Below are 24,017 nucleotides of genomic sequence, written 5' to 3'. Positions count from 1 at the left end.
CCCACCTGCAAAGATCTTGTCTTCCACCTCACTTCACCCTCTCAGCCTTGCCTTTGCTAGTAACTCCACCACCTTAAAAATCTCAATTCTAGGCCAGGTACAGTGGCTCACGCTTGTAATCCCAGGACTTTGGGAGGCCCAGACGGGCAGACACCTGACGTCAGGAGTTCGAGACAGGCCTGCCCAACATGGGCACTCACACAAACCTAGACGGTATAACCCACTTCATACCTAGGATTTTGTGTTTTCCCCTTTCACTCTGCGGAACATGGTATTTGCCGAGTATGTCTACACACACGGAGAATGGGATGAAACTCAGAATCGCACCTGGACACCCAAAGAGCTGCTTGGGGACAGCTGATTTTCAAGCCTGCTGGAATTGGCTTCTCTCCTTTGCCAGCCAAGGAAACGTATTATAATGGAGATTTTTAAAACCCAGAAAATGTTCTACTTCATGGGCAGACAGTGAGGGTTAAAAGGGATCACACAGTCAAGGCTGCTAGCCCAGTTCCTGGACAGATGAAGCTCAGCACACACCCTCTTCCCTCTTCCCACACTTCTCCTGGACTCATGCTCAGGAGACTCCCTTGTCACCAAGAGGCCAGGCTGTTCCAGAGTCCTGTCCCGCTGCTTCAGGACCCTGCAGCCCTCCGCCCCACCTCATTTTCATGACTAACACAATTTTAGGGCATGATGTGTAGTAAGCGCAGCTAAAAATTCTGGGAGATTGATTACATTCCCTTGTTCTATAGATCAGGGACAATCTTTAATAAATCCTTGCTTTTGCCGAATTTAATATGCCATTGTCTAGGCAACAGAACCATCTTCAATTACATTTTAAAACTAATATAGGAAGAAACTTCCCCCTTTCCTCACCAACATTATCAGACGAGGCCGTAAGGCCTGATCAAGAACAAAGCTAGCTGGTGCCTAGAGGGAGCTTGAAGCCGGGTTCTCTTTCGCAGCAGGACGGCAGAATGGCTTCCTACCTTTTGTCCAGGGCAGGCACCTTGTGGAGGTGGCTGAGGCCACCAATGGGAAGTGTTCACACCTACCCCAGGGCCAGGTGCTGCTCATACACACGGAGCCCAACCAGAGGACTCTGACCTTGGAGAAGGAGTCACTCGTTGGGGTCTGGCCCTCAGCCATGTAAGCTCAGAAATTCAATCTGTTAAGTTCCACAAGTCCTGGGTGCTTGAATAAACAACCAATGACGGACCTGAGAATAAACCGGAAAGAAAATGGACGAATTCCAAGCAGTCTGGAGTTCACATCAGCCAGATGACCACGTGCTCTCCCTGGGGGCATTAGTCCTGGGAAGCCGAGTTATCTCGCAGTGGCTTGGTGCCCAGGAACTGGCAGTGCCGGGGTGTTGATGGAACGTGACGCGGTAGCGGCCCCAGGCCTCCCAGGGTGGAGGGGGGCAGGCACCACCAGCGTGCAGCCCCTGCTTCCCTCCTGCAGGCCTCCACGGTCAACCAAGGCCTCCATCGACGGACCCGTTCTCCCTGCGCAGGGCAGATTCCGCTGCAGGCCTGGAGTTTGTTCCTGGGCCTCTGCACGTCTGCACATTCCTTCATGAGCTGATTTTATGGCTCAACTCACAGGACATCCTGAATTCCTTCCTTTCCACAACCTTGAGGGGTCTCTTTTAGTCACCCTCCTGTGGGTAGAATCTTGATGGCCCATGAGGGTAGGGAGGATGGTGGGCTTGGGTGGCAGGTGGCACCGTTCTGAGTAGTGTTGGAACAGGAGTCACTGCTGCGGGGTGCTCCCACTACACGGCTCAGGAGCGTTAGCTCCTGTCATCCTCCCCCAGTCCTATGAGGAAAGTACTAGTATGTTTCCCAATGGGCTGAAGTCATTCCATCTTCATAACAACATCTAAAAGACATCCAGTGTCCCCGCTCCCACTTCCTGCTGCTGCTGGAGCCTGAAGATAAAGAGGGGCAGTCAGAGGGCTGGAGAGAAGCATAATATATTCTTTAATAAGGAATCTGATGAGCGTATTCCTCATGCTTTCTTATTCCTGTTACGGCGCATATTCTCATGAGTGTGTTCTCCTCAGCCCCCAGCTGGCCTCTCTCCAGCCCTGTCTTTCCGGCTCTTCCCTCTCTCTGGGACTTCAGTCTTCAGCCGAAGAGCAGAGCGCTAGGGCAGACACAAGCTGCATATTTAATAAAATCCTATTATGTAGATGAGATGAAAGCTGGCTAATGAAAACAGAGCACTGAAAAGAATCAGATGAGGCCATATGCGGTGGTACACGCCTGTAATTCCAGCACTTTGGGAGGCCAAGGCAGGCAAACCATGAGGTCAGGAGTTTGAGACCAGCCTGCCCAACATGGTGAAACCCCGTCTCTATTAAAAACACAAAAATTAGCTGGGCATAGTGGTGTGCCCCTGTAATCCCCGCTACTCAGGAGGCTGAGGCAGGAGAATCACTTGAACCCGGGAGGTGGAGGTTTTGGTGAGCCGAGATTGCACCACTGCACTTCGGCCCTGGCAACAGAGTGAGACTCCTTCTCAAAAAAAAAAAAAAATCAGATGATTTGGTGGCTTGCTCATTTGGCCCGATGGCTCTCAGTGTGTTGGCCAAACTTAGCCATTTGGTTTTTGGCTTTTAACTGTCTTTAGGTGAATAACTAGGACTTACTTTCCAAATAGGGAAAGCAGAAGCTAGAGAGGCTGAGGAAGTGGCAGGAAGCCACAGTAACAAGTGTTGGATTGACGGTTCTGAAAAGGTCTGTCTGGGCCGAGCTGGTGTCTTCGTGCCATGCAGCAGGATAAGAGCGCGGGAGAGAAGGCAGGATAGAGCTCAGAATGGCTCTTGGTATATCTGAAGAACTGCTTGTGGGGTGGGGGGATCCTTGACTTTTAGGCACCAAAAAGTCAAATACTAGGGCAGGCACAGTGCCTCGCACTGTAATCCCAGCACTGTGGGAGGCTGAGGTGGGAGAATCGCTTGAGCCCAGGAGTTCGAGACCAGACTGGGCAACGTGGTGAAACTCGGTCTCTACTAAAAATACAGAGTTAGCCAGGCGTGGTGGCGCACGCCTTGAGTCCCAGCTTCTCAGGGGAGCTGAGGTGGAGGGGTGGCTTGAAGCTTCAGTGGGCTGTGACTGTGCCACTGTGCTCCAGCCTGGGCAGCAGAGACCCTGCCTCAGAAAAACAAAAAACAAAAAATAAGTCAATTACTGCGAAGTCCAGAAAGGAGAGAAAATAATTGAGGAGTCATTAGAAAAACCCAAGGAATTCTAAGAAAATACGCAACGCAAGATGTGGTGCTCTGTCACTCCTGTCACTTGGCACAGTGGCAAGGACACAGAAACGACAGGTGGGGACAGTGGTGAGCTGAAGGCGGGGCGTATCAGTGTTGTTGGTTCTGTGGATTTTTCAAAAACAGCCAGAAATCCTGATTTTTATATTAAATCTCCACATCATAAGTGTGACTTCAAATTAATTTTAAACACCATGTGGGCCATTCTAAGCAAAGTTACATACTGGCCCTGGAGATCGGTAACCTTGACAGTGGGTTGGCATGAAACTGTCCCTAATCCCAAAGTGGAGTGAAAAGTACAGGTTTCACGTGGTGCTGTGGGGGATGAAAATTCTGACTCCAGTGAAGAATAGATGAAGAGGTCAACAAGTACTTACAAGAATCACATTGTACCACGAAAAGGAAATCATTTCAACTGTGCTACCCAGCACTTGGAGTGAATAATTTAAAGAACAGGTTTTGGAACCAGAAAAATCTGTTGCTGAATCCCAGCTCAGCCACTGATCCGCTCTGCAACCCACAGCAAATTGCTTAACCTCTCAGCGCCTTTGTTTCCTCACATCAGAATTCGTGATGCTTTCAATGCAAGAAGCTAGATATGAAAAGCAAGATAAGGAGCAGACGAAAGGTTCTCGAAAAATGGCACTCGCTAAAATGGCAAGAATGAGAATTCTCACTGTGTAATAACGACAACTATCATCACTACATTTATGAACTTCAAGGAACGCTCCACTACGAACTCGGCTTCTGAAAGTTCTTTTCCTGGGTGATTTTTCCATGACAATAACGAGGCACTTTGGGGTTACTTTTTCATTTCATGGTGTTATATTTACATTTAGAACTCACAAAGCCTAGCGCATATATATATATATATTTGTATTTCTATCTGCAAAGCATTCAGGGAACTCAAGTAATCCATTCAAATTCAAACCCAGCGGGAATTTCTGACGCTGGACTTTAACAGTTTAAGGCATCTCAAAAAACTTCTGTTTACTGACCTTTGAGGGAGGGTGTGCTTTGGGAGGATTCCCGCAGAATTCAGCCGCTGTCTCAGGCACAGGGCTTCTTAATTCCATCCTCCATCCCTTCCTGGTCGCCCCCCATAGTGTGCTCTTCCACGTAGCCCAATCTGCGGTCATTGCGGGTGATGGGAAGAGTGGTCGTCCTCAAGCCTCCCCTCCCAGGACCTGCACACACACGTGTACACGTTCCCCTGTCCCATGCTAGGGCTGAAGCTGAACAGCTTGTACTAAGTGCTCGGCAAGGGTATGTGTGTGAAATAGTGACCCTTGTGTTTTGGAAACAGTAAGGAGGTCTCTCAACACAGTCCCATGTCACCCTAGATCATCCCAATAGAGAGAAAGCAGATCTGTTACAAATATGGCCAGCACCCAGGAATATAGGGTTTGGGGTTTCCAGGACAGCTGATGACAAATGTCCAGGACCCTCACCTCATTCCCGACTCACTTCCCACCTCCCCAGGCTGCCTGCACCAGCTCCAGGCTTTTAGGTTTTGCATCCTAGTTATTTTTACTTTTGCGACAGAGTTTCACTTGTTGCCCAGGCTGGAGTGTGCAGTGGTGCAATCTCAGCTCACTGCAACCTCCGCCTCTGGGGTTCAAGCGATTTTTCTGCCTCAGACTCCCGAGTAGCTGGGACTACAGGTATCCACCACTATGCCTGGCTAATTTTTATTTATTTTATTTTTTTTATTTTTGTAGAGATGAGGTCTCACCATGTTGACCAGGTTGGTCTCAAACTCTTGGGATCTGCCCTCCTCAGCCTCCTAAAGTGCTGGGATTACAGGCGTGAGCCACTGCACCCAACCTTGCAGCCTAATTCTAGCCCCGTCCAAACCTAATATGACAGCCCTGGCTTCTCCTGATGAGCTTTGAACCCTTGTAATACATGCTGTGGGTGCCCATACTGACCTGCTCACGGACCTCACATGTCAGTTCCCAGCAGCTGCAACTCGCTGCCGGAAGCAGACTTTCTCAGGCTTCTTAAGGCCATTAAGCTGCTGCAAAAAGCAAGCTGTGCTGGGCGTTAAGCCCCACTCCCCAGCAGCCCTGAACAGCGGTGGGTGGGGGTCGGATGGATAAATCCCTCAACCTCCTCACCCTTTGCTGGGGGACAAGGCTGAGGCGTGCTGCGCCCTGACTCTGAAAGGTGCCGATGGGACTGAACTCTCACTGCTGTCAGGGGTGACCTGGGCATTAAACCCCTGTGTCACTGTCTTCCTTTCTGCAACTCACTTCCCCACTCTCATGCGGGTGTCTCCTACAATCACCTCCAAATCAACTCCTCGTCTCAGGTTCTGCCTCTGGCAGCCCTCTTCCTTACCTTATGCAGTAAGACAGTATTCACAAGCCATCGCGATATGCCAGGCACATCTGCTGTCTGAGGTGGGTGCAGTATCACTGCCACTCGGCAAATGAGAAAACGGAGGCCACAGGGCAGCGCGGGGCAGAGTTAGGACCTGAATTCAAATCTTCCTGGTTCCAAAAGTCTTTCCTGTCCTATCACATGATGCTCACTTGATTCTTTTCACTCTGGGTCTCTCCCCAGCCTGACCAAGCCCTGGTTACCAGGACAGAAATGGACATGGCTGACCAGTTACGGCGACACCAGTCATCACCGTAAGCAGGAAGCTGTAGTTCAGGAACCAACTGTGCTGAGACAGCTGGCTCCAGCCCGCAGAGGCAGGCAGCACTGTTATTTTAAGAATCCTCCTGGCCACAGAACAGCAGCCTTTGTGACTGTGGAGGCTGGCACAGGAACAGTGATGCCCTCCCTGTTAACAGGCTGTGTAGGAAGACCCAATGGAAAAATCCAGCTTGGAGGTTCTCTAGTCTGCTTTGCCATGGAACCGTCTACTTCTTGTAAGAAATAGAAAACTGACCGTCTGGAGGTCCGGAGTCCAGTTCCCATCCCTCCCTTTATTGGGTTTCAGCTTCTCACTTCCCTACACTGAACCTCAGTTTCATGGACTGCATGCACCGAGTCTGCAAGCGTAAGCCATCATGGATCACGTGTGCTGAAGGCTACAAGCATAACCTCAGTGTCATGGACACATGTGCTGAGTCTACACGCATGAGCCAGTGTGGTCCCATCAACTGTAACATGAAGAACTGGGTGAGTTTTAAGTGTTGGGCGCTTCGTTCGTTTGGATGTTTTTCAATGATGTTTGGTCTGTGGTTGACCCCAGGTCTTGGTGGTGGTATCCGGGACCCAACTTTATCTTCGGACAAGGTGAAAAAATCATGGCTATGTTTCCTCCAGATCAAAGGAACCACACAACTGGCCAGAAATGTATCTCTATTGTGTACTCAGATTCTAGAAGAGATGGACATTTGTTCATTCCTGCATTCAAATAGCCAATCACCCTTTAGAACACACCCTTGCTCCAGGCCCTGAGTTTGGCACATGAATACAAAGAAGACAGCACAGGACCCTTGAATTCAAGCGTCAGGAAATGCCACTGGAAAGTGATTAACGGGGGTGAGCAGGCTTGCGGAAGACCTGGGCTCTCTCCGCCTCCCCTGAGTGATGGTCTCATCTCCTCTAGTAAGGGAATAAACTGCACCAGCTCTGCAGAGGAAGATAAGCACCATCCAGACTAGGGCAGCTACCTCCGGGATTGAGAGGGGAGATGGCAGTTCCAGGGGAGAATCAGGAAGTCTTCCAGATGTTCGGAAGGTTCCCAGGACATCAGAGTTGAAGATGGAGAGGATGCTGCTGGCAGGGCAAGTGCAAAGTCCTCCAGGGAGGGACGAGGGAAACCTGTTTGCGACACAAGTTGTTTCAGTTGGATGCGGCAGAGGCTCCCTGAAGACAAACAGAAGATGGGGAAAAGGCTGGAAACAACCATTCATATTGTATGAAGAAGGCTCTGAATTCAGACGGAGGCGTAGTCAGTTCTGGAGAGATTTGCTAGATGAACTCAGTCAGCATTCTGAGTTGCAAGCAACAGAAATCCATTCCCAGTAACTTTGGCAAAGAGAGGAATTTATTAGAAGAATGTAGTAAAGCCTGAAGAATTGAAGGAAAAGCTGACCAAGTGGGCCAAGTGACCAAAGTGCCAGCACGTGCAGAAGGAAACAGTGTGAGTAACGGGTAGTCAGGCATTGCTGCACTAAAGCTTCCTAACAAATAGTCCCCAAGTCTTCGCGGTTCAAAACAACACACACGCCATTTTTCTTGGTCACAGGCCTGGATTTTGGCTGGCGTGGCTCCAGTTCAGGCCACAGCTGAGTTGAGGTCTGCAATGTGTCTTTTCGTTCTCCGTGGATCAGGGGCTACCTGGGGCTTTTCTTTTCCTAACAGAGCGCAGAAGAGCAAGCCAAACCACGGAAGAATGTTTAAGGCCTGTGTTCTGATCATGCTCAGTAATATTCCCTTGGCCAAGGCATGTCCTGGAGAAAGAGAAGGAAAAATAGGAGGTGGAGGCCCATGGGGGCAGCGTGGAGGAAGGGGCTGCTGTTTCAGGAAAACCCTGCAACTACTAACCACGGCCGTGTTGCCAGTGGGACTGGATGTACTGGAGTCCCTCTAGCCAGCCAGAGTCCTTCGGCCACTCAGAATCTCAGTGACTCCAGCTTCCCTACTTACGATGGCTGCAGAACATCCCGGAGGAGTTAATATCCCCCAGCTTCACAGCGTGGGGGGCTCTGGAGTCTTTGTTTTGTTTAGTTTAGTTTGAGATGGGGTCTCGCTGTGTTACCCAGACTGAGAGAGCAAGCAATCCTTGAGCAACCTGTGTTCTCAGCCTCGAGAGTAGTTGGGATTAGGGGTGTGTGCCACCACGCCCAGTCCTTGAGTGGGTTACAGGTTCCTTCTCAGACTCAGGTGTTAAAGCTGAACTCGCAGGGAGCAGGCTGCTTGCCCAAATGCTTGCATGAAGCCTCCAGCCTTGTGGCCCCCCCAGGACCGACCAGGGAGCGAAGAGATCAGATCGCGCATGAGTTGTGGAATGGGGGAGTTAAAACCTCTTTTCTGGATCCAAGTTGAAAGCACTCCACTTGCCATCGCCCCTCTGGATGGGGAGCAAAGCCCCCAAAGGTTGCTGCTGAAGCCATCAGCCCTCCCCAGCTCTGCGTCTGGGCCTCCAAGAGCCTGGGGTTCCTCTGGGAGGACCCCTTGGCCATTGCCTCCTGCTGGCTGCTGTGCCTTTGGCTGCTCTCTAGTTCAAACATAAAACTTTTTATTTCAACTGGTGATTTTCCTCTCTTGGCCAGGCCCGAGGCTTCTGTTTCTACCAGCAGAGCTCTGGTTGCTAGGTGACAGCCTCACTTCTGGCTCCAGAGGCGACTAAGGCAGAAGAAATGAACCAAAGAGATCTGAAGCCTTCACTTTAAAGACAAAATATGAAACCAAACGAGCAAATAAGACCCTAAGTTAATTCGAGAGTTACGTAACAACCAGACATGGTTCTAATGTCCTCCCTACCATCCTGCCAAGACCAGTAGTTTATATTTAAATACATTTTTCAAAATGGGAAAAAAGTAGGAAGTTGAACCGATAAAGATAGTTGGCTTTTGACTGGGAAAGGAAATTTCTAATTACATAGCTTTTCTAAGCTCCACAAATCAGATCTCTACCTTTCATTAGGCTTTGAGTCTTTAGTGGAACTTATTAAAACAATTAGATCAGCAGAGAACTGCAGCCATCAGCATTTCTCACAGCTGCGCTGGGGATTTAAGCTTTTCATTAAAATTGGATGGAGGCTTGCAAATCAAAATAAGTAGATGAACGTTCCAAGTGAAAAATGAGCAAAGAATGTTAATAGGCAATTCACAATAGAATCGCAAGTGACCAATAAACAAATACAAAAATTGCCAAACTCATTAGCAGCTGAGGAAATACATCACAACAATAACGAGAACTTGTTTTTAATCTATGAAATGGCAAGCATTTTAAAATGATAATACACAGATGGGTGAGTAGATGAACTGATATTTTGATGCACTTGGTTAGAATGTGGTTAGAGAGGACCTTTCTAGAAAGCACTTTGGGCACATATTGAGAGTCTTAAACATATGCACACATTTTGGCTGAGCAATATGGTGCCTGTATTTACAAAAATGTTCACATCGCGTTGTGGATAGAAATTTGAAAAACAAAATCTATCCAACAATGAAATATTAGCTAAAGAAAAAGAAATTACTTAAATACGTGCAAAAGCATTCTCAGATTGTGAAGGGAAAAAAGCAGGTTATAAAATTACATATACGTTGTGAGCTCATTTTGCAAGTGAAAAAGAGCGTGGTATACACCTGCATAGAACACTATCAGCAGGAGGTTCTAAAACTTTCTCAGCTCATGGCAACTTTAGCATCTCAGCAATTCCTATGAAGCTCCTAGACACCCCTCACCATCCTCCACCCCACCAAATAAAAACCCAACAGTTTTATTTATTAAGTAGTTGGACCCAAACAACTTAATAGTAGCAGTGCATCTGTGGCCGATAGCTGTTGCTATAGTTTTATTAAATCTTTGAAATACGCCATAAGTTTACTTCAGGGCCTGGGACTCCTCAACAGCTAGTTTGGAACTGCTGCTTAAACCAAAATGGCCCTAATGGTGAAGAAAGAGGGTTCTGGAACTCAGGCTGCTTGTGCTGAAATGTGGGCTCTCATTTGCTGATGACTGGTCCTGTGCAAATTGTTTATCATTCCCATGCCTCCATTTCCCCATCTAGCAAATGCAGCTAAGAGTACCTGCCTGTTAGGGTTCTTGTGGGATCTGTGAAATGCTGGGTGCTCTACCCTCAGCAAGAAATATCAGCCACTATTAACTCTTTCAGAAGACTGTTGGTGACTTTTGTTTTTTTCCTTATGCTTTGTTGCATGTTCCAAATGTTACATAATGAACATGTATGTCTTCTGTAATCAATATTTTTCAAGTTTAAATTAGAGAAAGATAGCATCTTAGCTCACCCTGTCCTGAGCACTGTACCCAGCAGAACCAAGGACAGAGGAGGTCACGCACCTTGGCAATCATTCAAGAAAGTCCCTCATGTCCTGCCTTGGGAAAGCAGGGTGTCCTTTGGGCATCTTATTCTTTAGAAACACTGGACAGCTAAGCCGCCTATTCCCCAGCCACAGGCACCCTGCCTTTGCCATGGCTCCCAGTGTCACCTCTGCTGGAAGCGCCCCTGCCCCTCCGTGCCTGGATCGGTCTCAGCCGTCCAGCAGACGCAGTCCTCCAGCCCAGTCTCGACAGGCCTTGGAAGCTGTCCTTCGGTGACCTCATCTTTACTAGAGTGAAATACTCCAGGCTTGTGTCTGCTGACTGCCCCCTCCATGCTTCCTTGAGGGGAGCTCTGTGAGTTCCATCTGCCTGGCATTCAGTGGGCACTTAGTAAACACTTGCTGATTTGAACATTTGCTTCTTGGAGAGAGGTCCCAGTGTCATTTCAGGGATTTATATTTGTTGTTGTTACAGTTCTTGGGGACAAGCTTGCCTTGGCACACTCAATTTTGTCAGGAGGGCAGGGGTCCTGGTAGGGGTCAGTGGGCAGGTGGCTGTCTCCTGGGGTATGTGTGGGGTGTTTTTTAGGGTCATTGAGGAAACCAGGGCTTCAGCCCTGGGCATAGGGAAGCATTGACTGTTTCTGAGAGTGAATGGCTAGCCAGAAGGAGCTGACCCCATGGCACTAGTCTAAGGCCAGCAGGCCATGACATCCACACAAGCCTTCCACAGCTGATTGCTGTCTGTTCACGGGATCACTCAGCAAATGGTGATTAAGCACAGGCTGTAAGCACAGCCCTGTGCCAGGAACGGGAAACGAGACCCAGGTGGGTGTGGGTCATGGGGAGACAGACACATGCACCAGCGTGAGTCGTTCATGGCTTAATATTTCCCAGTTATTTCTCTGTGTTTCCTGCCTCTGCCACCAGAACGTGGTGTTTGCAGTTGCATACCCAGGGCCTTAGAGCGGAGCCTGGCACACAGCAGGTACCCAGGGCCTTAGAGCAGAGCCTGGCACACAGCAGGTACCCAGGGCCTTAGGGCGGAGCCTGGCATACAGCAGGTACTCGGCGTGTTTGTCTAATGAGATGAGTGAACAGAGGGCTGCGGGTCCCAGCCCAAGCATGGCTGCTGGGATGGACGTGTGAACAAAGGCTGCTGGAAACCAAGGCTGGAGACGGGGAAGAGACAGAGAAGGGAGGGGATCGTTTGGCGTGAGGAGGACGGTGAAGGCTCTCCCGCCTGGAGGCAAGCTGGGAGGGGAAGAGTAGGGGACGCAGGGTCCCAGGCAGTGGGAACAGCCCGAGCAAATCAAGCGTGAGGGCTTCTGGGGAGAGAGGCCCAGCGCAGCAGTGGCACAGCTTCTGCCAGGTGCCCCCACGCCCTCCCCTCCTCAGGACGTGTGCCAGGGAAGAAAGGCAGCCCCAGGCCGGCTCAGGGCTCCCTGCTCTGCTCCCCGCGTTCTGGCAATGGGCAGTGGCTTCTGAGACTGCGGCCTCGCAAGGTGGATTCTGAAAGGATCCGGTCAACGTGTGGACAAATGTGAGACACGCTCAAGGGCCGCGGTTCAGAAGCACTTCCTGGAGGTCCTGAGACGAGCCCCAGGGACAGGCCCGCCAGGCTGGCATCCCTCCTTCCCATCACCCCCTCAATGTGGACAAACAGGGCCTTTTGTCTAGTGGCCTGGGGAGAGAGACGTCTCCTTACCGACCCTTCCACAATCCCCTACACTCAGCCCCGGTGCCTGGAACACAGCAGCCTCCCCAGAAGTGCGTACGTTTAATTAAATGGAGTGAAAGCTTCTCAGTTGATATGAAATTGGAGGTACAGGGCTTGGAGCAATAAGGTGGAACTTCTAAGTAGCTGTTTACTTGTTTAAGTTTTAAACTAACATTTTCATTATTTCAGTACACAGTATATGTTTATTACAGAAAACTAGAAATATGCCAGTAAGCAAAAATTTTAAAAATTAAAACATCGTATTTCTACCACTTAAGCATTTCTGTTGTAACTTTGGTCTGGAGATTAAAACATTGGCACCAATTCTCCGTCCCATGCCGTGGCCTCGTGGTGGGTGGGCGAGACCACGCTCCCCTTGACTTTGCGCCTCGCTGTGTGACTTGCTTTGGCCAACGGGATGTTAGCAAACAGGATACAATTAGAGGTTCGACGTGTTCTCACGTGATTGACTTGCCAATTTGCACTCTAGCCTCTCACCAAAAAAAGGACGTGGCTCAGGTAGGAGTTGGCCCAAGGAGGATGAGAGGCGTGGGGAGTAAACCAGGGCTCAGCCTTCAGCCCAGGCAGGGCCAGCCAGGGTCACTCCAGAGAACCTACAGAGGAGAGAGCATGAAATAAATGCTTGTTATTGCATGCCACTGAAATTTATTTTGTTACACAGTATTATTGTGGCAATTGGTGACTGATACACCCTTTGAGATATTTGTCTATACACATTTTTTAAGCCAAAATAAAATCATGCTATGCAGTTTTGTAAGCCACCTGCTTCCAATCTTATATTTAGATAAAATTTTATTTTATTAATACTCAAGCCATATTCAAATTTCCCCAATTTACCGTAAAATACCCTTTACAGCTTGTTTATCCAAACCAGTTTCAAACCAAGGATCTGACACTGCATCTGACTATGCCCTTAAATCCCTTTCAGTCCAGCACAATCCCCTTGTGTGTGACGCTGACGTGCTGAAGCTGAGCATAGTTTGGCGGGAGTACGCCACGTGCTTCACAGCACAGCACGCTGGGGAGCCATAATGCCTGGATGGCCCTTTTGCCAAGCGCGCACGTACAAGGCAAGGCAAGACCAAGGCTGAAGCTTGACTGGTTTTACCAGTGAAGTCACGATAGGACACTTTTAGACTCAGGCAGTTTATTTTCTATGTAGACAGTGGAAGGAAGAATGCTGAAGGTGCCCGTTACTCATGGCTCTTGTCTCTCACACAAAAAAGATGACACTGAGGCTGGGCATGGTGGCTCATGCTTGCAATCCCAGCATTTTCGGAAGCCGAGGTAGGAGGTCCACTTGAGGCCAGGAGTTCAAGACCAGCCTGGCCAACATATCAAGACCCTGTCTCAAAAAAGAAAAAGAGGGAGTAGTGGCTCATACCTGTAATCCCAGCACTTTGGGAGGCCAATGTGGGTGGATCACTTGAGGTCAGGAGTTTGAGACCAGCCGCCCAATGTGGTGAAACCCTGTCTCTACTAAAAATACAAAAAAATTAGCTGGGCATAGTGGCAAGTGCCTGTAATCTCAGCTACTCGGGATGCTGAGGCAGGAGGATCGCTTGAACCTGGGAGGCGGAGGTTGCAGTGGGCCAAGATCACACCCCTGCACTCCAGTCTGGGCAACAAGAGCAAGACTCCATCTGGAAAAAAAAAGGAAAAGAAAAGATGACACTGAAACAAAAGGGGCCAGATGATTGCCATGCAAGTTGCAGGGTCCCCCACTGCGGAGGAGCCAGGTGTACACTAGCTGAGTAGAGTTCTACTCTGCAGCCACATTCTGAGGCGGGGAGCAGGTGGAGCAGAGGTCCCCATACCTCACCAGTGCCTGGGACGCTGTGAGAAACTTTCCCGTGACTGCCTCCTAGGGAGACAGGGAAGTGAGCAGGAGACGGCTCCACAAGCATTCTTTTTTTTTTCCCCCCATTTATTTATTTTATTGCATTTTAGGTTTTGGGGTACATGTGAAGAACATGCAAGATTGATGCATAGGTACACATGTGGCAGTGTGATTTGCTGCCTTCCTCCCCATCACCTACATCTAGCATCTCTCCCCTTGCTATCTCTCCTCAACTCCCCACCTCCACTGTCCCTCCCCTATTTCCCCCCAACTGACCCCAGTGTGTAGTGCTCCCCTCCCTGTGTCCATGTGTTCTCATTGTTCAATACCCACCTATTAGTGAGAACATGCGGTGTTTGATCTCCTGCTCTTCTGTCAGTTTGCTGAGAATGATGGTTTCCAGGTTCATCCATGTCCCTACAAAGGGCACAAACTCATCATTTTTTATGGCTGCATAATATTCCATGGTGTATATGTGCCACATTTTCCCTGTCCAGTCTATCATCAATGGGCATTTGGGTTGGTTCCAGGTCTTTGTTATTGTAAACAGTGCTGCAATGAACATTTGTGTGCATGTGTCCTTATAGTAGAACGATTTATAATCCTTTGGATATATACCCAGTAATGGGATTGCTGGGTCAAATGGAATTTCTATTTCTAGGTCCTTGAGGAATCGCCACACTGTCTTCCACAATGGTTGAACTAATTTACACTCCCACCAACAGTGTAAAAGTGTTCCTATTTCTCCACATCCTCTCCAGCATCTGTTGTCTCCAGATTTTTTAATGATCGCCATTCTAACTGGCATGAGATGGTATCTCAATGTGGTTTTGATTTGCATTTCTCTGATGACCAGTGATGATGAGCATTTTTTCATATGTTTGTTGGCCTCATGTATGTCTTCTTTTGTAAAGCATCTGTTCATATCCTTCACCCAATTTTGAATGGGCTTGTTAGTTTTTTTCTTGTAAATCTGTTTTAGTTCTTTGTGAATTCTGGATATCAGCCCTTTGTCAGATGGGTAAACTGCAAAAATTTTTTCCCATTCTGTTGGTTGCCGATTCACTCTAATGACTGTTTCTTTTGCTGTGCAGAAGCTGTGGAGTTTGATTAGGTCCCATTTGTCTATTTTGGCTTTTGTTGTCAATGCTTTTGGTGTTTTGGTCATGAAGTCCTTGCCTACACCTATGTCCTGAATGGTTTTGCCTAGGTTTTCTTCTAGGATTTTTATGGTGTTAGGTCTTATGTTTAAGTCTTTGATCCATCTGGAGTTAATTTTAGTGTAAGATGCCAGGAAGGGGTCCAGTTTCTGCTTTCTGCCCATGGCTAGCCAGTTTTCCCAACACCATTTATTAAACAGGGAATCCTTTCCCCATTGCTTGTTTTTGTCTGGTTTGTCAAAGATCAGGTGGTTGTAGATATGTTGTGTTGCTTCTGAGACCTCTGTTCTGTTCCATTGGTCTATATCTCTGTTGTGGTACCAATACCATGCTGTTTTGATTACTGTAGCCTTGTATTATAGTTTGAAGTCCAGTAGTGTGATGCCTCCCGCTTTGTTCTTTTTGCTTAGAATTGACTTGGCTATGCGGGCTCTCATTTGGTTCCATATGAAGTTTAAGGTGGTTTTTTCCAGTTCTGCAAAGAAGGTCATTGGTAGCTTGATGGGGATAGCATTGAATCTGTAAATTACTTTGGGCAGTATGGCCATTTTCACGATATTGATTCTTCCTAACCATGAACATGGGATGTTTCTCCATCTGTTTGTGTCCTCTCTTATTTCGTTGAGCAGTGGCTTGTAGTTCTCCTTGAAGAGGTCCTTTACATTCCTTGTTAGTTGTATTCCTAGGTATTTTATTCTCTTTGTGGCAATTGTGAATGGAAATTTGTTCTTGATTTGGCTCTCTTTAAGTCTGTTACTGGTGTATAGGAATGCATGTGATTTTTGCACATTGATTTTGTATCCTGAGACTTTGCTGAAGTGGCTTATCAGTTTCAGGAGGTTTGGGGCTGAGACGATGGGGTCTTCTAGATATACAATCATGTCATCTGCAAATAGAGACGATTTGACTTCCTCCTTTCCTATTTGAATGCACTTTATTTCTTTTTCTTGCCTGATTGCCCTGGCTAGAACTTCCAGTACTATATTGAATAGCAGTGGTGAGAGAGGGCATCCTTGTCTGGTGCCAGATTTCAAGGGGAATGCTTCCAGTTTTTGCCCATTCAGTATGATATTGGCTGTTGGTTTGTCATAAATAGCTTTTATTATTTTGAGATACGTTCCATCAATACCTAGCTTATTGAGGGTTTTTAGCATAAAGGGCTGTTGAATTTTGTCAAAGGCCTTCTCTGTATCAATTGAGATAATCATGTGGTTTTTGTCTTTGGTTCTGTTTATGTGGTGAATTACATTTATAGACTTGCGTATGTTGAACCAGCCTTGCATCCCCGGGATGAATCCTACTTGATCATGGTGGATAAGCTTTTTGATGTGCTGTTGCAATCGGCTTGTCAGTATTTTATTGAAGATTTTTGCATCTATGTTCATCATGGATATTGGCCTGAAGTTTTCTTTTCTTGTTGAGTCTCTGCTGGGTTTTGGAATCAGGATGATGTTGGTCTCATAAAATGATTTTGGAAGAATTCCCTCTTTTTGTATTGTTTGGAATAGTTTCATAAGGAACGATACCAGCTCCTCTTTGTATGTCTGGTAGAATTCGGCTGTGAACCCATCTGGACCTGGGCTTTTTTTGGGTGGTAGGCTCTTAATTGCCTCAACTTCAGACCTTGTTATGGGTCTGTTCAGGGTTTCGGCTTCTTCCTGGTTTAGGCTTGGGAGGAGGCAAGTGTCCAGGAATTTATCCCTTTCTTCCAGGTTTACTAGTTTATGTGCATAGAGTTGTTTGTAATAGTCTCTGATGATGGTTTGTATTTCTGTGGAATCTCTGGTGATATCCCCTTGATCGTTTTTTATTGCATCAATTTGGTTATTCTCTCTTTTCTTTTTTATTAATCTGGCTAGTGGTCTGTCTATTTTGTTGATCTTTTCAAAAAACCAGCTCCTGGATTTATTGATTTTTTGAAGGGTTTTTTGTGTCTCTATCTCCTTCAGTTCTGCTCTGATCTTAGCTATTTCTTGTCTTCTGCTAGACTTTGAGGTTTTTTGATCTTGCTCCTCTAGCTCTTTCAGTTTTGACAATAGGGTGTCAATTTTTGATCTCTCCTTGCTTCTCATGTGGGCACTTATTGCTATATATTTTCCTCTAGAGACTGCTTTAAATGTGTCCCAGAGATTCTGGTATGTTGTGTCTTCATTCTCGTTGGTTTCGAAGAACATCTTTATTTCTGTCTTCATTTCATTGTTTATCCAGTCAACATTCAAGAGCAAGTTGTTCAGTTTCCATGAAGCTGTGCGGTTCTAGGTTAGTTTTTGAATTCTGAGTTCTAACTTGATTGCACTGTGGTCTGAGAGACTGTTTGTTACGATTTCCGTTCTTTTGCATTTGCTGAGGAGTGATTTACTCCCAATTATGTGGTCAATTTTAGAGTAGGTGTGATGTGGTGCTGAGAAGAATGTATATTCTGTGGCTTTGGGGTGGAGAGTTCTGTAAATGTCTATTAGGTTTGCTTGGTCCAGGTCTGAGTTCAAGTCCTGGATATCCTTGTTAATTTTCTGTCTGGTTGATCTGTCTAATGTTGACAATGGGGTGTTAAAGTCTCCCACTATTAATGTGTGGGAGTCTAAGTGTCTTTGTAAGTCATTAAGAACTTGCCTTATGTATCTGGGTGCTCCTGTATTGGGTGCGTATATATTTAGGATCGTTAGCTCTTCTTGTTGCATTGATCCTTTTACCGTTATGTAATGTCCTTCTTTGTCTCTTTTGATCTTTGTTGCTTTAAAGTCTAATTTATCAGAGATGAGAATTGCAGCTCCTGCTTTTTTTTTTTGCTCTCCATTTGCTTGGTAAATCTTCCTCCATCCCTAGATAAAGTCTATTATTTATTTATTTAGTGATTTAGAGGCAGGGTCTCACTCAGTCATCCAGGCCAGGGTGTAGTGACGTGGTCACAGCTCACGACAGCCTCAACCTCCCAGGCTCCATCCATCTCTCCACCTCAGCCTCCCAAATAGCTGGAACTACAGGTGTGCACCACCACACCCAGCTTAAAAAAATTTTTTTAAGAGATGGGGTTTCGCCATGTTGCCCAGGCAAAGCCTATTTTTTAGAAGAGCAATACAATAATTTTTTATTATAAAACATTAAATAATAAAATATAGAAGTCTGTCACCTCTCCTCTGTCCTTCCCTCCCTCCCTTTCCCTCAGTCCCTTCCCAGAGGTAATCACTGGGAGCCACTGAAGACGCCACTGTATCTGCACCCAGGGTGTGCTATGCAGCTGTGAGAAGGAAGGAGGAAGACCTCCATGTGCTCACAAGACACATTGTTAGATGGGAAAAATCAAGACGCACAACAGTGTGTATAGTGTGTTACCATCTGTAAAAGAAAGGTGGAGAAATAAGAATGTAACACACATATGTTACACACACACATACATTTGCTTGTTTTTACTAAAAGAAACACTGGAAAGATAAACTAGATACTAATAAAAATTGTTGCCCCTGGCAGTGGGATGGGAAAGTGAAGGACGAGATATGAGTGGAAACGCGGCTTCTCCAAATACAGCTTTTCACGTAATTTTGACTTTGCATACAAATTTTACATATTCACAAAGTAAGTTGAATCAAAAAGAGAGAAAGACAGACTTTAAAACTGAAAACACATCAGGCTTAAAGGAACCTAATTGCATACCACATTAGTAACAGAGGTAGGCCGAGATAAAGAAAATTCAGACATCTCCGATACAGCTCTCTGGTTCTAGTCGTCTGTGGAAAACATTCCAAGAGTAAAAAGAACTGCACACAAATATGTAAGGCTACTGTGTAAGTTTATTAGTGCTAGTAACAGTGGTTTTTAACTTTGGAAAAATTATAGGTATATTGTAAAATTAAAGCAAGTAAATTCCTGAAACTATTCTATGTATATTAGAGAATAAAACAAATAAGTAAATATATTCTAATATGATTAATAATCAAAAAAATTTTTGGGTAAAAGAAAACTGATTTATATACAAAAATGCAATGGATGTCATGGAAAACCTGAAATGTTCCATTTGAAGTGGAGTAAATATAATCTCATATTATATTACATATAATATATATATTTGTATTTTTTCTCTGTCAACTGGAAGGGGCTAGAAGCAATTATACCTCAGTACACCGAGCCCCCAAATCTTAGCTTCTAATACCAGTACCAGCTGATGCCACTGATGGCTCACGCCTGTAATCCGAGCACTTCGAGAGGCTGAGGCAGGCGATCGCTTGAGGCCAGGAGTTTGAGACCAGCCTGGCCAACATGGCGAAACCCCGTCTCTACTAAATATACACAAATTAGCTGGGCATCATGGCAGGTGCCTATAATCCCAGCTACTCGGGAAGCTGAGGCAGGAGAATTGCTTGAGCTCAGGAGGCGTAGGTTGCAGTGAGCCAAGATCATACCACTGCACTCTAGCCTGGGTGACAGAGCAAGACTCCATCTCAAAAAAAAATAATAAATAAAAATAAAAATAAGCAGTACCCTTCCCCACTCAAATGAGTGATGGTTCTTTTAGGAAATGGCTGATTCCAGGGAAATACAAGGAGAATCTCATATGTCTTGTTGGTCCAGAAATGCTTGAAGACTAATGGGACAAAGTTTGTCTGAGACTGAGAAATTTCCCTGCACCCCAACTTCCAGTTTCAAAACTGGAGCAAGTAGGTCACTCTATCAAATCCCCTACGGATGGACATTTGAATCATTTCTATTTTTTGCTCTTATAACTAATGTCACTATAACAAACCTCCTGCACATTTTGCTTTGTATCGTGGACGTGTATCTTAAAGGTGAATTTCTGGAAGTGGGATTGCTTAGGTTGGCTGAAGAGTAAATGAGTCTGTAGCTCTGCTAGATGTTGCCAAGTTCTCCTCTACAGGAAGTGTGCCCCGATGCATGGACCTGATCCAGTAGGAACAGAATGTCTCATGCCACGCTTGGGAAGAAGGATGCAAATGCTCCAGAGACTTACTTGCAGGGACTATGACTAGTATCGGCCTCTTTCCTGAATCATGATTTTATTGGGAAAGGGGGAGGGAGGAAAAGATGCATCGATATCTTTGTGGGAGGTGCCAAGTCCAGACTTCTCTTGCTAATGACTTTTCCCTGAAGTAGACCTGTGCTTTCTGCCTGAATTTCTTATCCTGTGATGCCTTAAGCAAATGAGACAGCAGATTCCAACCCTTTAACGCTATGACCCATTCTCTTTGGCATCCCTACCCCCTCTACTAGCTAATACGGGCATTCTCACTTCCCCAGGGCATCCTGGGCCCTTCGCCTATTGGTGCTGTTGGATTTGTACCCAGACAGCACAGAGGGTCTCCCTTCTCCATCCCAGCCCTCCCACCTGTACCGGACATGGTGTTTTCTCTTAGGACTGTCAACAGTCAGCCAGGAGAGGACCCTGTGTTTATTTACAAAGTAGCAAAATGCCTCCCTAGTCTAGCTGTTCCCAATTTTTTGTTTTCCTCCCAGCAAATATAACATTTACATATTCATAGTGAAGGAAATAATGTATCCAGTGGTCCATTTTCAAGACAAAGTGCCTTGAGTTGGTTTAGGTCAGCAAACTACAGAAAGAAGAAACAGGATATACTAGGCTGCTGCTTGGACAGCCAATGCCTGCGTGTCACCCCCACCCCTCTGTTAGTTGCCCTCACCCAAACCAAAGAAGTTTAGTCTAAGATGGAAGTTTACTAGCCTGCAACATAGACCCCTTTGTCTGTTCTTATCAGCCTGCCCAGCTACTTAGGTCATAAGTCAAACACTTGAAGAGCCCCTGAGTTGACAAGGATTGCAATGCGTCATGGGCTGCAACAAAGCACAGCAGGACAGTCCTGAAGAAAACACCTAAAGCCCCTACCCAACAACCGAGAGGTGACGTGCGGGAAGACTGTGACCCCGCAGTCCTCAGCCTGTGGGGAACCGGGAGGGACCTGCGCACTGGGGGATAAACGGCTTGTTGTGATTGTGCTGGGCGTGCCTGCCCATCAGACACCTGATCCCGAAACACTGTCATTGAAAGTCTCGCTTTCGCTGTTGCCCGGTTCTCTGAGTCCATTCTTTGGGTTTGAACAAGTGAGTTTGTTTCTCACAATAGGCATATCCAAATGTTACAAAACTTCAAATTCTGCAAGTAAATAAAGCAATGGGCATCGCAACCATGTTTGGCCCAATCCTCGTAAAAGCATCTCATATACCTGTGTGAGGTTGAGCTGTGGCCCTGTTAGGACAGGCTCTGTTTGTATGACCCCTGGGTTCCTGGACATAACTTCCTCTCCCCATCAAGAAAGCAGGATGTTAATGAGAGCGAGCTAGGCGTATAAGTATTTACAGGAAGCGATCTCAAAGTATAACGTTGAGTGAAGGGCAAGCTGCGGAAGGAAAGAGCGCCCATATCTCTTGACGAAAGACTCCCTGTGTGCAGAATCGACATTCAGGGGCCAATCAACATTCAGGAAGCTGGGTGGCAGAGGGTTGGTCATCGCTCTGGTTGCGCCATGCTCCGTACAGGTTCTTCAATATCCTCATATTTTGTCCCCCTCCACCACAGTAGCAAACTGTGAAAACAAGGATGAAAAAAAAATACACAGCATTAGAATGATGTACTGAAAAAATGTCGGGAGGAGAGAAATGAGGAACAGTGAGAGGGTTTCGCTTGACCTGCAACTGAGTTTGTTTCTGTTCTCTTTTCTCTTTTTGACGAAAGAGATATTACAGGTTTGGCTCCAGACCATTGCAATAAAGGAAACACCAGAACAAAATGAATTACACAAATTTTTTGGTTTCCCAGTGCATGTAAAGGTTACATTCACACTATATTGTAGTCTATTAAGTATGCAATGACAGTATATCTGAAAAATGGACATAGCTTAATTTAAAAATGCTTTATTGCTGAGAAGATGCCAATGATCATCTGAGCCTTCAGCAAGTCGTCTTTTTGGTGATGGAGGGTCTGGCCCCGACGTTGATGGCTGATGACTGATCAGATGGTGGTTGTCAAAGGTTGAGGTGACTGTGGCAATTTCTTAAAATAAGACAGTGAAGTTTGCCTCACTGATGGACCCTTTCACAAAAGATTCTCTGTAGCATGCAATGCTGTTTGATAGCCTTTTACCCATAGCAGAACTGCTTTCAAAATTGGAGTCAGCCCTCTCACACCCTGTGACTGCTTTATCAACTAACATTATGTAGTATTCTAAATCCTTTGTTGTCATTTCAATAATGTTCACAGCATCTTCACCAGGAGCAGATTCCATCTCAAAAATCCACTTTCTTTGCTCATCCACAAGAAGCGACTATTCATGCATTCAAGTTTGATCGTGAGAGTCAGGCAATTCAGTCACATCTTCAGGCTCCACTTGTAATTCTCATTCTCGTGCTATTTTTGCCACACCTGTAGTGACTTCCTCCACTGAAATCTCAAACTCCTGGGAGTCATCCTTGACAGCTAAAATCAACTTCTTCCAAACTCCTGCTAATGTTGACATTTTGACCTCCTCCCGTGAATTGTGAATGTTCTTAATGGCATCTAGAATGGTGAACGTTTTCCAGAAGGTTTTCAATTTACTTTGCCTAGACCCATCAGAGGAATTACTATTTATGGTAGCTATATCCTTATGAAATGTATTTCTGAAGTAATAAGACTTGAAAGTCAAAATAACTCATTTCACTATTTCATGAGCTTCAGAATGGGTGTTATGATAGCAGGCATGAAAAAAAACATTGATCTTCTTGTAAATCCCCATCAGAGCTCTTGAGGACCAGGTGCCTTGTCAATGAGCAGTAATATTTTGAAAAGAATCCCTTTTTTCTGAGCAATACTTTCCATAGTTGGTTTAAAATATTCGGTAAACCATGCTGCAAACAGATGTGCCGTCAGGCTTTGTTGCTCCATGTGCAGAGCACAGACAGAGTAGCTTTGGCATAATTCTGACGGGCCCTAGGATTTTCAGAATAGTCACGAGCATCAGCTTCAACTTCAAGAAACCAGCTCTATCGGCTCTTAACAAGACAGTCAGCCTGTCCTTTGAAGTTTTGAAGACAGACATTGACGTCTCCTCTCCAGCTATGAATGTCCAAACGGCATCTTCTCCCGTTACAAGACTGTTTGGTCTACACTGAAAATCTGTCCTCATCCGTGATCTTAGCCAGCTCTTCCGGGTCACTTGCTGCAGCCTCTCCATTAGCACCTGCCGCTGTAGCTTGCACGTTTATGTTATGGAGATGGCTTTTTCCCTTAAACCTTATGGCCCAACTTCGGCTAACGTCACAGTTTTCTTCCGCAGCTTCGTCACCTCTCTTAGTCTTCATAGAATCAAAGAGAGCCACGGCCTTGCTCTGGGTTAGGTTTTGGCTTAAGGAAATACAGTGGCTGGTTTGATTTCTACCCAGACCACTAAGACTTCCCCCACATCAGCAATAAAGCCGTTTCCCTTGCTTACATTTGTGTGTTTGCTGGAGTAGCACTTCCAACTTTCTTCAAGAATTTTCCTTTGCTTTCATAGCTTGGGTAACCGTTTGGCGTAAGAGGCCTAGCTTTCAGCCTGTTTCAGCATAAGGAGAGACCTGCCTTCCCATCAAGCTTAATCGTTTCTAGCTTTTAATTTAAAGTGAGAGACATGCGACTCTTCCTTTCATTTGATCACTTAGGAAGCCACAGTAGGGTTATCAATTGGTCTCATTTCAATATTGTTGTGAATCAGGGAATGGGGAGGCCAGAGGAGAGAGAGAAAGGTTGGCCAGCTGGTGGGGCAGTCAGAGCACACGCGGTAGTAAGCTCACTGTCTTCTGTGCGTGTGGTCCGTGGTGCCCTAAACAACGGCAATAGTAGCTTCAGAGATCACTGGTCGGAATCACCACAACACAGAAAATGATCATAAAAAAGTTTGAAATATGAGGAGAATTACCGTGACATACAGACACGAAGTGAGCACATGCTGTTGGGAAAATGAGACCAATACACTTGCTTGGCACAGAGTTGCTGGAAACCTTCAATTTGTAAAAATCAAAAAACAAAAAACCCACAGTATTAGTG

At 46.2% G+C, this 24,017-nt stretch overlaps 1 long non-coding RNA gene across 1 annotated transcript; it reads left to right on the top strand.

Moving 5' to 3' along the window:
* The first annotated feature begins 5,171 nt into the window (after window positions 1-5,171).
* On the top strand, window positions 5,172-22,606 carry LOC116540641. The gene is made up of 3 exons (XR_004264533.1): window positions 5,172-5,181; window positions 13,795-13,799; window positions 22,418-22,606. It is a non-coding gene; the product is annotated as an uncharacterized LOC116540641 (long non-coding RNA).
* The last annotated feature ends 1,411 nt before the right edge of the window (window positions 22,607-24,017 follow it).

The sequence above is a fragment of the Sapajus apella genome, unplaced genomic scaffold, assembly GCF_009761245.1.
Source record: "Sapajus apella isolate SASKATOON/1434 unplaced genomic scaffold, GSC_monkey_1.0 scaffold143, whole genome shotgun sequence".
NCBI classification, from domain to species: domain Eukaryota; kingdom Metazoa; phylum Chordata; class Mammalia; order Primates; family Cebidae; genus Sapajus; species Sapajus apella.
This window is presented reverse-complemented; position numbering and strand designations above follow the sequence as displayed.